Source organism: Theropithecus gelada, chromosome 2, assembly GCF_003255815.1.
Source record: "Theropithecus gelada isolate Dixy chromosome 2, Tgel_1.0, whole genome shotgun sequence".
Lineage (NCBI taxonomy): Eukaryota > Metazoa > Chordata > Mammalia > Primates > Cercopithecidae > Theropithecus > Theropithecus gelada.
The window spans coordinates 150,946,169-150,957,272 of NC_037669.1; the positions used below are offsets into that span (position 1 = coordinate 150,946,169).

The 11,104-nt window shown below is 42.9% G+C and overlaps 1 protein-coding gene across 1 annotated transcript in view; it reads right to left on the minus strand.

Moving 5' to 3' along the window:
* ZBTB38 (zinc finger and BTB domain containing 38) overlaps positions 1-10,597 on the minus strand; it is a 125,008-nt gene extending 114,411 nt beyond the window's left edge. The window contains exon 1 of the mRNA XM_025375331.1: positions 10,359-10,597. The gene's annotated coding sequence lies outside the window, so the exon portion shown is untranslated. The remainder of the gene's footprint in view (positions 1-10,358) is intronic.
* Between the last annotated feature and the right edge of the window lie 507 nt (positions 10,598-11,104).

Genomic DNA, 11,104 nt, shown 5'->3' on the forward strand with positions numbered 1-11,104 from the left:
TAAGGCCAAGTTAAGAGATGTAGTCCACTTTTTCATTCTTAGAAAGATGATCTGAAAGATTAGCCTTCCATATCTAGCTAATTGTTCAAAATCAGGTATTTTAATTTTATGCAGCCTTTCCCCTTCTTTGTTAAAGCTCACTTCTCAGGTGGAGGAACTGGGCACAGCAGGGTTAGAATCAACTCGTTAATCAGGGGTCATTACAGCAGGATGTAGTGCATGCAGGGGACTGGGATATGTGGTGACGGGGGCTGGGGAAGGTACAGGGAGAGGCACCACAGACCACAGGACAGTGTCCCTGCCTGACAGAGTACCTCACCCCCATGTGCGAGAAGGGGAGAGGGACAGATGGGGCACTGTCCTCTTATAGTGACATCCCATGTACAGCTAGCCTAAGGCAATTTAACAATATATCCTTGTCAGGGAGAAAGGAAGAAAGAAGAGAAGGAAGGAAAGGAAGGAAGGAAGGAAGGAAGGAAAAAGGGAGGGAGGAAGGAAGGCAGGGAGATGATTTAATGTTGAAGGCATCCCCCCTCACATTCCCATGAGAAGATGCCTCAGAGAGAACCTGCATTTCCCTGAGGTTCTAGGTTACCATGGGCCTTTTTAGCACATAGCTTTTTTTTATATGTATATATACCTGAGAAGGGATCTAAAGATTTTTCATTAAACATGACCCCGAATGCAAACCAACCATTTGCATTGGTCGTCAGCCAAAAAACATGGTCTGTCTAGTGCTAGAAGAAAATGGCTATATTAGGGCTCCTGAGAGATGTATGCGTTCCATTCTTTATGGGTGATTTAAAGGATTCTCAGGAGACATTTTGATTCCATGTATTTCCCTGTGTGTGCTGACTTTAGACACTACCTTTTATGTAAGAGGCAACCACACTGTTTATGAAAGCCTATTTTCTGACTTTCCATGTTGTCAAAGCTGAAAAATTGGCTAACCAGATTCTACCCTAAGCTGTAAGATCCACACTGTGAGGGAGAAACTAGACTGCAGCCCTAGAAGGAAGCAAGAACTTACAATCATTAGTGGAAGCTGGCTGTAAAAATATCCACTGCAATATTTCTGTGCTTACACAGTGAGTGTGTGCTCCAAAACCCTACAAATTGCAGGGCCAGGTGTCTCTGGGTCTGTGAGGGTGCTAGGCAAGGGGTCAGTGCACTCTTTCCCCACCCACACTGCCCTTGTCTTGGCAGCTTGGGCTCTACTTGTCCACCTTCTGCAGCCAGCGCTGTTGGTGCTTCTTGATCCCGTGGTGACCCCTTCCTCTCACTGATTAGGCATGGAGTGGACCCAGCAGGGGCTGTGCCTGGTCAACCTGAGCCTCCCTCTCACAAATGTGATCTGAGTGGCAGGCCATCTGTGGCTGGCCATCCAGATGGCAGCAGGCTTTGGAGCCATGAGGTCCTGTGGACTCTGGGCTGGTAGATGCCAAGCAGAGACAAGCAGACAGAAGCAGGGATGAAATGGGCCTGCAGTGAGCAACCAACCACGTAAGCGACTCTCTCGCACTGGTTTCCTGGGCCTCACTGAGCCTGATTTGCTGTCCTAGGTCTCCTTTACCTATAACCTCACACCAACCCCAGTCCCCTATTAATTGAGCCAGTTGGCATTGGCTTCTGTCTCCTGCATCCGAACAAGGCTTTACTGGAGCAAACAATGAGGCTGAGCTTTACACTATCCTTTGGGGCCCTCAAAGGCCTGCTAAGGATTTTACAAAGGAGCCAAATCTCTAACCCCTTGTAGAACTCACTGTGGCGCTTCAATCACTTGTCACCTCTTAAGACCCAAAATGCAAACTTTTACATGGTCTTAGCAAGTTCGTTAAGAAACCCCTTTCTACAGGACAGGTATTTTTTTCCTGGCGCCATGGAAAATGCCCACACTTGTTCTGTATCCCTCCTTTTCTGATGAGTTCTCTGTGCCACTGAATGTCGGGTATGAATTTCCCCTAGCCTATCAATTAGGTGTAGAAACAATAACAGTAGTTTCCAGTAGTTTTCAAATTTTCAGCACAGAAACTTTTTTCTTAAGCTAATGTTACTTGAAACCTCAGTACAGAAGAGAGATAAGCAGAGCTGCCCTCTGGTTTCTTCGTTCGGCATCTCTCCCCCACTCCATCTGCAGGCTCTTCTAGAAGCCAAGGATGCCAGGGCATTGCTCAGGGCGGCAGATCATTTCATCCTTATCTAGAGCAAATATCATGGAGCACCCGTTACATATTATAGCCCCTGCCAAGCCCTGGAAATACAGCAAAGTACAAGACACATCCCCAACATAAAGGAGAGGCGGCTGGGCGAGAGCCTATGCCAAGTTTGGAGGTGCGGCTAGGGCTGTGGGGCTCAGAGCTGAGAGGAGTTGCCAGGGGCTAGAGTAGTTGGGGAAGGCGCCACTGCCACTCGGCATGTGGGACTGCAGCAGAATTTCCTTAGGTTTACATAAAAAGAGAAGGGGTGCATACAGACAAGACACAGACAAGAGGAGAAATGTGAGCAAGGGTGGAACTGTCTGGGCGCACTCAGGGAATGGCCAGCTGATGAATTTGGTGGGAGTAGCAGGGCATTCTCAATGGGAAATAGGAAGGGGCCAGAATTTGAATGACAGGCTAGGAAAATTCAACTCATTTCAGAGGCCATCAAGAGCCCTGAATGATTCAACTTAGGAAAAAAAGCATTAGGAAGAAAAAGAAAAACAAGATAAGCACAAAAATGAGACATCAAGCTGCTCAGTTGTGGTGTTTGATGTGGATCTGCAGGAAAGGCGAACGGTCAGAAAAGGAAACATTGGTGACACAATTCCCCACTGCTGACCCTCTTCCCCAAAGGGTCACACGTCTTCCAGACTGAAGACAAGCGCATTATCTTCCACTTATTTGTCAGGCATCAGAAAGCACAGTGACTCATTTGAAGTCCCCAGCCGAGGACTCCCAGGGGCCCTGACTCACAGGCCTTCCCAGAAGAATCCTGTCCAAGCACATACGTGTGATCACCAGACACTTGTTCATCGGCTGGTGAAAGCAGCCTCCTGGCCGGGTCAGTGCTTCTCAGATCTTTCCTCTTCTGCTCAAACCCATGAACAGCAAACACCTAAACTCTCTCCCAGCCTCAGGCTCAGCCTCAGCTTTACTATGACACACTTGCAGCCAAAGGAATCCAGAGAAGAATGGCCCCATGTTGAAGCCTCTCCTAAAACCAGCAAAGTGAACACAAACACCTACACAAAAAGACAGTAATTCCTTCTCATTTGTGTGTGAGCAATAGCAAAAAAACAAAAACAAAAACAAAAACAAAACCCAAACACAGTCATTCTTGAAGCAGGCATGAGCATCAGTGCTATACAGGTGAAAGCTGTACTCAGGCTACAAACTTCCATGGGGACAACAGTGTCAGCCATTGCCTCATTGGACACAATTTGATGGTGACACATTAGGGCTAGCCAGCTCTGTCTCTGTCTCTCTCTCCTACATAATCAGTAGCCTGAATCTGTCCAGCAGTAGACTAGAGTGAAATAGATTCCCCAGGTGGGAACATAACAAAGGACTTTACCCAACCACTCCAGAGCTCTTAGGCATGTTATTGCATAAGGCACATGTTCACCTGTGTCACCCGTTGTGTGATGCATGCTCCAACAGAAGAGTAAATGAGATATTTAGAGTTGATGTCATGACTCATGAGATGGAGGTGGAATTGAAGATCTTATAAGCAAAAGTTTAAAGAGATGCGGCTAGTAATAAATAATATTTGAGCTGACAGGGGAACTCTACATATATCTTCTCTTTGATCCTTATAAGGATCTGGAGACATGGGGAAAGTGCATGTCCCTTTTCTGTTGCTTATAACAGAATACTTAAAACTGGGTATTTTATAAGGAAAGAAATGTATTTCTTATAGTTATGGAGGCTAGGAAGTTCCAGGTTGAGGGGCCACATCTGGTGAGAGCCTTCTTGCTGGTGGGGACTCTCTGCAGAGTCCTGGGGTCCTCACACGGCGAGATTCTCTTCTTCTTCTTGTAAAGCCACCAGTTCCCCTCCTGTGATAACCCATTAACCATTAATCCATGAATGGATTAATCCACTTATGAGGGCAGAGTCCTCATGATTCAATCACCTCTTAAAGGCCTCACCTCTCAATACTGCCCCATTGGGGATTAAGTTTCCATGTGAATTTTGAGGGGAGCATTCAAACCACAGCAGTGCATTTGGGCAGGGTGGCAAGAACAGAAGCATAAAGAGTCTGAGTGTCTGACACAAGGTCCCTGAACAAGGGAGGGCTTGGACACCCTTTCAACCTGGTCCTCTGGTTTCAGAGGCTGTGTTCTTTCCAACAACTCCACAGGATGGATGAGAATGATATCATCAGAAAAGGGACACAGAGGGACAAGGACAGCCACCGTACATCCCCCATCAGTGGAGGAAGGCTTTCTGGCAAGTGGGTTGCAATGGACTTCCCAGCACCTTGCTCAGAATTTCCAGGAATCTGTTCCCAAGGCTCTGGGGGGCAAGGGCAGAGGACGTTCCATGGTACCCTTAGTCAGGACGGCGCATCAGCTGCAGCTGCAGCCAGTGACTCAGCACTGATGGGAAAGCCGTCAGCTGGAAGCCAGACCAGACACGCTCCCTGAGGCCACTGGCTATAGTCAACACTGGACACGTACACCTCCCAGTGCCCATCACGACTCCAGAGGAAGGAACTCTTCAAAGAACCTCCTGGTGACTGTGCTGCCTTTCTTCCACAATAAATATGTCATCTCTCCTTCATTATTTTATATATATAATACATACATAAATATATATAAATTATATATATTATTATATATAGATATATAAAGTTTTTTATAGAGGCAAGGTCTCACTATTTTGCCCAGGCTGGTCTTGAACTCTTGGGCTCAAGCAATCCACCCACCTTGGCCTCCCAAAGTGTTGGGATTACAGGCGTGAGCCATCGTGCCTGGCCACTCTTCATTATTTTTCTATTCCAACTAGTTTTCTAAAATTTTCTAATTAAAAAAAATTCAAACAGTACCAAAGGCTGTAAAATGAAAAGCAATAGAGGTTGAAATATAGGATTCTAGTTATTGACACATAAATGTAATGCAGTATCTGGAAACTTCCATTTTTACAAGATGAGAAAATTAACCTTCCATTTCTGCTCTCCACCCCTGTCCCTAACTTCTGGGTCCCTTGATATCACTGCTCCATGGCACCACGTTTTATAACTTGTATGTCTTGCCCTAGAAATATAATTCTTTGTGCTTATATACCTTGATTCTTAAAATTAAAAACAAACAAGTAGCATGTGTAATACTCTGCTTCTGGCAGTCTTATTCTTTCCAGAGGCAGGTGGAGACCCTCAAAGGAGGATGTACAGTCACGAATCATTAAACGTGTGCTGCTCCGAGGGAAATAAGTTGGGAGAAGGATGTGGGAAGGGAAGGAGTGATGTACTGAAGTTATTTTTCCTGAGCATGTTGAAGGCATTTCTCTAATTCCTATCATTATCATCCATGAAGGATGGGAGGAACACAGTCAAGGACCTTCCTTCACATACTTATCTGTATTTTTGAGCACTGGCCATGTGCTGGGCACTATGCTAAGTGCTTAAGAAGCACGTAAAGAATGGTTCTCACCTTCAAGGGGAAGACAGGAAAACCAGTGTGCAGAGAGTAAAAGCTCCAAAGAGGCGGGGTTTTTTGTCTTTTGTGGCTTGTTCGCTGTTGTATTTGTAGTATTCAGACTAGCCAATTATTAAATGAAAGAATGAGAGCAATGGCAGAGCTATGCATGGCTGGGGGATGGGGAGACAGGTAGGGGAGGAGCACCTATGACAGCACTCAGGAGGAGCCCTGGAGGGCTCAGAGAATGCTCCCAAAGAGAGCTTGGGTTGAATTTTGAAGACCAAGTAGGAGTAGGACATGGGAAAAAATTGGGAAGGGGAATCCTCAGTAGTTTGGTGGAAGCAGAAGGTGAGTTTGGGAATGTGAAAGAGAATGAGGAGGGAATGATGAGGGGAAAGAAGGGCCTTGTGTGCCAGGCAGAGAAGCCTAGCTGCATTCCAGGGGTGACAGAGCGCCTCGGAGGGTTGTTAGCACAGGAGTAGTGTGGTTGGGCTGTGTTTTAGAGATGCTCTGTGTGGGTAGTGCGGGGGTTACCTGGGGGCTGGAGGAGTCTAGGTAGGGGCTCTGTGATGAGACATGATAAGAAGCTGGCTGAGGTGCTGAGGTTGGAGGGAGGGGCCTAGACCCAGGAAACATTTAGGAGGTAGAGTACGCACAGTTTGGTAGCCGAGGGGCTTTCTGGGATCGACAAGAAGTCCACATTGAGTTTCTGATCTGAGTAAATGAGGGGATGGTGACATCATTCACAGAAAGAGAGATTAAGAAAAGAGTAGTGGCTTCAACAAGTTTTGAGGAGGTGCTCAGTGCCACTGCAGATGTGTTGTGCATGTGGGATATTCAAATGGGGATGACTCTAGACAAGTGGATCTATCTCTAGATCTGAGACTTATTGGCAAGTAAGTGGTAGATGAGGCTGAGGACAGAAAAATGTAGGGTATTATGCACATGTATGAGAAACACCACCTTTAAGCATGGATAGACATAGAAGTCCACGAAGGAGACGGGGAGAAGATGAACTGGAAGAGAGGTCACTGTTTCTGTGCAGCGGTGTGTGAACAAATGAATGATGAATATATGTGTATGTGAAATGATGAATTACCTTACCTTTCCTCCTGGCTTTCCCATCTTGAACTTCAACTTCAAGCATTAGACTATACAACTAGAATCTTTCCCCATTAATCTTGGTGCAGCAGCCACCAGAGGCATGACCTAGTTCTGCATGTGGTTATAAAGTTTCTCAAGGGTTTTCAGGAAAGATTGGAAGACACAAAGTCTCAGTAGTTTTCCAACCAGTAGTTTCCCTGGCAATTAGCTTTATATATTTTTAAAATAAACTTTCTATTTTGCAGTAGTTTTTAGATTTTGAGAAAAGTTGACAAGATAGTACAAAGAATTCCCATATACCCAATACCCAGTTTCCTCCATTATTTGTGTATTACATTACTGTGGTACATTTCTTATAACTAACGGGCCAGTACAGATATAGTATTATCAACTAAAGTCCAAGCTTTATTCAATTTCCTTAGTTTTCAACTAGGGTCCTTTTTCTGTTCTAAGGAAGCACCCAGGTGACCACATTCCATGTGGTTGTCATGTCTCCTTAGGCTCCTCTGGGCTTTGACAGTTTCTCACGCTTTCCTTGTTTTCTTGATGACCCAGATAGTTTTGAGAAGTGCTGGTCAAGTATTTATAGAACTTCCTCCCATTTTATTTTGACATTTTTCTTATGGTTGGACTGGGGTCATGGGTTTGGGGGAGGAAGACCACAGAGGTAAGGTGCTGTTCCCATCACATCATATCAAGATACAGACCATCAACATCATCACTGCTGATGTTGACCTTAATCGCCTGGCTAAGATAGTGTTTGTCAGATTTCCCTTTTTCCCCCTTTCCATGCGGTACTCTTTGGAAGGAAGTCTGTGTGTGGCCCACACTTAAGGAATATGGAGTTATGCCCCCACCTCCTTGAGGAAAGAGGCAGTTAGCTTTTTAAATCTCACCCTGCCTTTTCATTTGAAGAGAACATCTCTTCAACTTCTTTTCCTTTCTTTCAGACACCCTTTTAAGAACACACCGGCCTGTCAACTATAGAGTCTGACTTTATAGGGGCCTTTTATGGGACTTAATATTTCTAAATGTGTCTAAATACACACACCTCAAAAAAACTACATCACAAGATTTTAAAATGCAGGTAAAATGACTTCCCTTCGGGCATGGAGGTCCCCTTCGAAGCAGGCCTAGAAGGATGCCTCCTTGTCCAGGGGTCCATCTGGCAAAGCCTCACCCTTTGTCTGCTCTGCTGGTGCCACGAGTGAGCCTGGCCTAACTGCAAAGTCAGAAATAAGTGACACCACCCTCCTCAAGAGGGAAGGATTAGAAAGGAAGTACTTGAAAAGAATAATGATGCAGAAGATATTTTCATTGTATTATAGATAAATAAAGTCCTACTTTGTTTCAAAAACAACACTTTGTTCCTATAAACCAAGAGTATCATTGTAAAAAACACAACATGATCAGAGATTGGATCACTTCAAAGAGAATTAAGGCACAGAGTTTCACACCGAGACTGTAGAAAAGAGGATTATTATTTAAAGATACTGAAACTCTAACAAGAATAATTGTCATTTGAGTTAGGAAACATAGTACTTGTATCTTAGCACAATAAATTTTTACAATTTAATAAAACATTATTGCACTCTGATAAGATAAAACCTTAATCCCCCTGCTTTGTTTCCCTCCCGTGGCTGTTTCCTGTCCCCCACCCTGCTCCCCTGCAACCCCGCTGCCTCTCCATGGGTTGGGAGGAGCAAGGAGGCAAAGCACATTAACTGTTTTTCTCTCATTCTCTTTTCCTCCTTATTGCCTGGACTTTGAAGTTCAATGTCATGTAAACATTAACTTGCTTCTTAAATAAAGCTGCAAAGAGCAAACTGTAATCTGAGCATATGATTTACCTCAACATTTTCCCATGAGCTCTAAGGATTCTGATTTCTTCTCTACCATCATGTCTCTGTCTCATAGAGTTACTTTGAAATAGTCTTAACTTATCATTATTATTGTTATTACTTTGGTATTGACATGTTTTCCAAAGAATGCCTCTTCGAGATGATTTTAGATAGCAATATTCACTGAGTTTTAAAAATGTTGTTACATTTTTTTTTTTAATTAAAGGAAAAACATGTTAAATGGCAGCACAGGTGGTAAAAGATGGGGCAAAAATTATACTGGCTGAAGTTTGGGACTCTCTGAACACCTTCATTAGTCAGTTTCACAAGTAAAATTGATTGCACAGGTAAAGCCTTAATCATCTTATTATAATTTTAGGAATAATCCACAGCAGCTAAGATGGTACATTTATTTTTTTGCTAGTCACCAGCCATCGTCTGCTTATATTATCAACAGTGTTTGTTTGTTGGTTTGTCTTTTTTACAGTTGTGCTAATCATGGTAGTCTAAATTAGTCTAGCAAACACTTCAACTCACCAAACTCTATGCTTCACTAATGCAGTCTTTGCAAAACTAGTGTTAAAAGGAAGAGTTTTCTGAATTTGCCTTGGAGATGTTTTTATATTTTCTCCTAGGTTACATTTTATTTTCCCCAAATTAAGGAAGTATACAAATATAGTGACTTTTCCTAACCTTGAGAACTTTAATATATGTTGCTACCTGGGTTGCTGAAGAAAGAATCCCTTAGTCTTAACAGCCTGACTCTGTACAAACTATATTTAATTACTCCCCTTCTATCTCCACTGTAGGTGGGTTCTTTTGCAATGAACAGTGTATGTCATTTAAAGTTGGCTTGCTGGACCTGAAGTGTGTCAATGTATGATTTCAAATAAATGAAAGACTGATACTTAAAAAAACACTAATTTTCTTAATTTTTTTCCCCTGCACTGAGCTGTTTTTCCTTGACACACAATTAAATAGTTTTGAGCCTTTGCTAAATTACTGTGTGGTTAATTTCGCTCAATGGCAGGAAAGTTAGATATTTGTAAATTTCCTCAGTGCATCATTCCTGATTAGCTGACCTTTTCTAAATACCAAATGGACCAGTTGCAATCAATTCTATCAGCACCATGATCAGCTTGCATTTATCCATAAGACATCTGTTTGTACACCAAAATAAAGTTCTTCACTGTTTCAATTCGCTTTTGAGAACTGGCATAGACACAGAACAAATGGCTGATAATGTTACAGAGTTTTGAATTTATCTTAAAATATGATCACTGCTGTTTACACCTAAGTTTCAAAGAATACCTTTTTTTGTTGTTATTCTGCTTGTCTGCTATTATTTTATCTTTATAAATACACTCTTCATTTTACAAAGTAACTTCAATTGCTTTATTGATTCCAGATAGCAGGGATAACATACCCAATTAACTTTGAAAACAAGACTGTTATCATCACATGATTTCTGAATAACATTAACACTTTTTACATTCATACCTACTCTCCAATCCCTTTTTCTTTCTCTTCTGCCATTCTTTCCTCCTGTCTTTCTTTTCTTTCTTCATCAATTATTTATTGAGCATCAACATGTCAGGTACTACGCTAGATGCTGGGGAATCAATAATAGATAAACTCTTGGTCTCCATGAAGCTTATTCTATTGATTTAAAATCTTTCCTATCTGTTTGTTCCAAGGGTCATTGAGAGAAAATACACTAATGGAATTCATGGGAAAGAAAGCAAACATAGAGAGCTTTCACTAAGTTGGAGAAAAAGTATGTCACCAACCTTTAGCTGTTGCAGAGTAATCTTCTTTTCGGGCTCTGGCTATATCAACAGTTCCTCTTTTCCCCAAGAACTGGCTCTGGAAAGGGCATTCTTCTTCCTCTAGCATAAATAACCCTGGGTGGGAATGTTTAGATGGATACCAGTTGGATGAGACCCAGGGCAGAAGAAGAGGCCTCCTAGAAAACTCAGATGCCCATATTCATTTGGTAGGCCCGAAGCCTTGGCTAGAGGGCTTCTGTAGACAACCACAAATGCACAGGAAAAATTGGGGAAAATCAGATAAAGGCAAACCATTAAATGACACATGTACAGAAGGGAAACAGTTAAGAATTAACTCAAATTAATTTAAGCCTACAAGAGCAAGTGGTGCAATGGCTTAGTTAATAAGAAGCTAGTCTCCAAAGCTACAGCTTTTGAGCCAAATGACTAAGGGCCTTCAGAGCTACCAAGAGGCAGGTGGCTGGACAAAGGGACCTATCACAGAGAGAATCATAAATCATCATGGGGACTAGGAGTATGCACCGTACAATGGATGGAAACAGATTTGTTCACACATCCATCTACCCATATATACATCTACTATTATTGATTCAGCAAACACTTGTTGATTACCACTGTTCTAGGTGACGGTGCTGGGGATACAGCAGTGAACATGCCCTCATGAAGCTTAAAATTCAGCTTAAACATGCCCTCATGAAGCTTAAAATTCAGCAACATGCAGGGGGCTTGTTGAAAAATCAACTGGA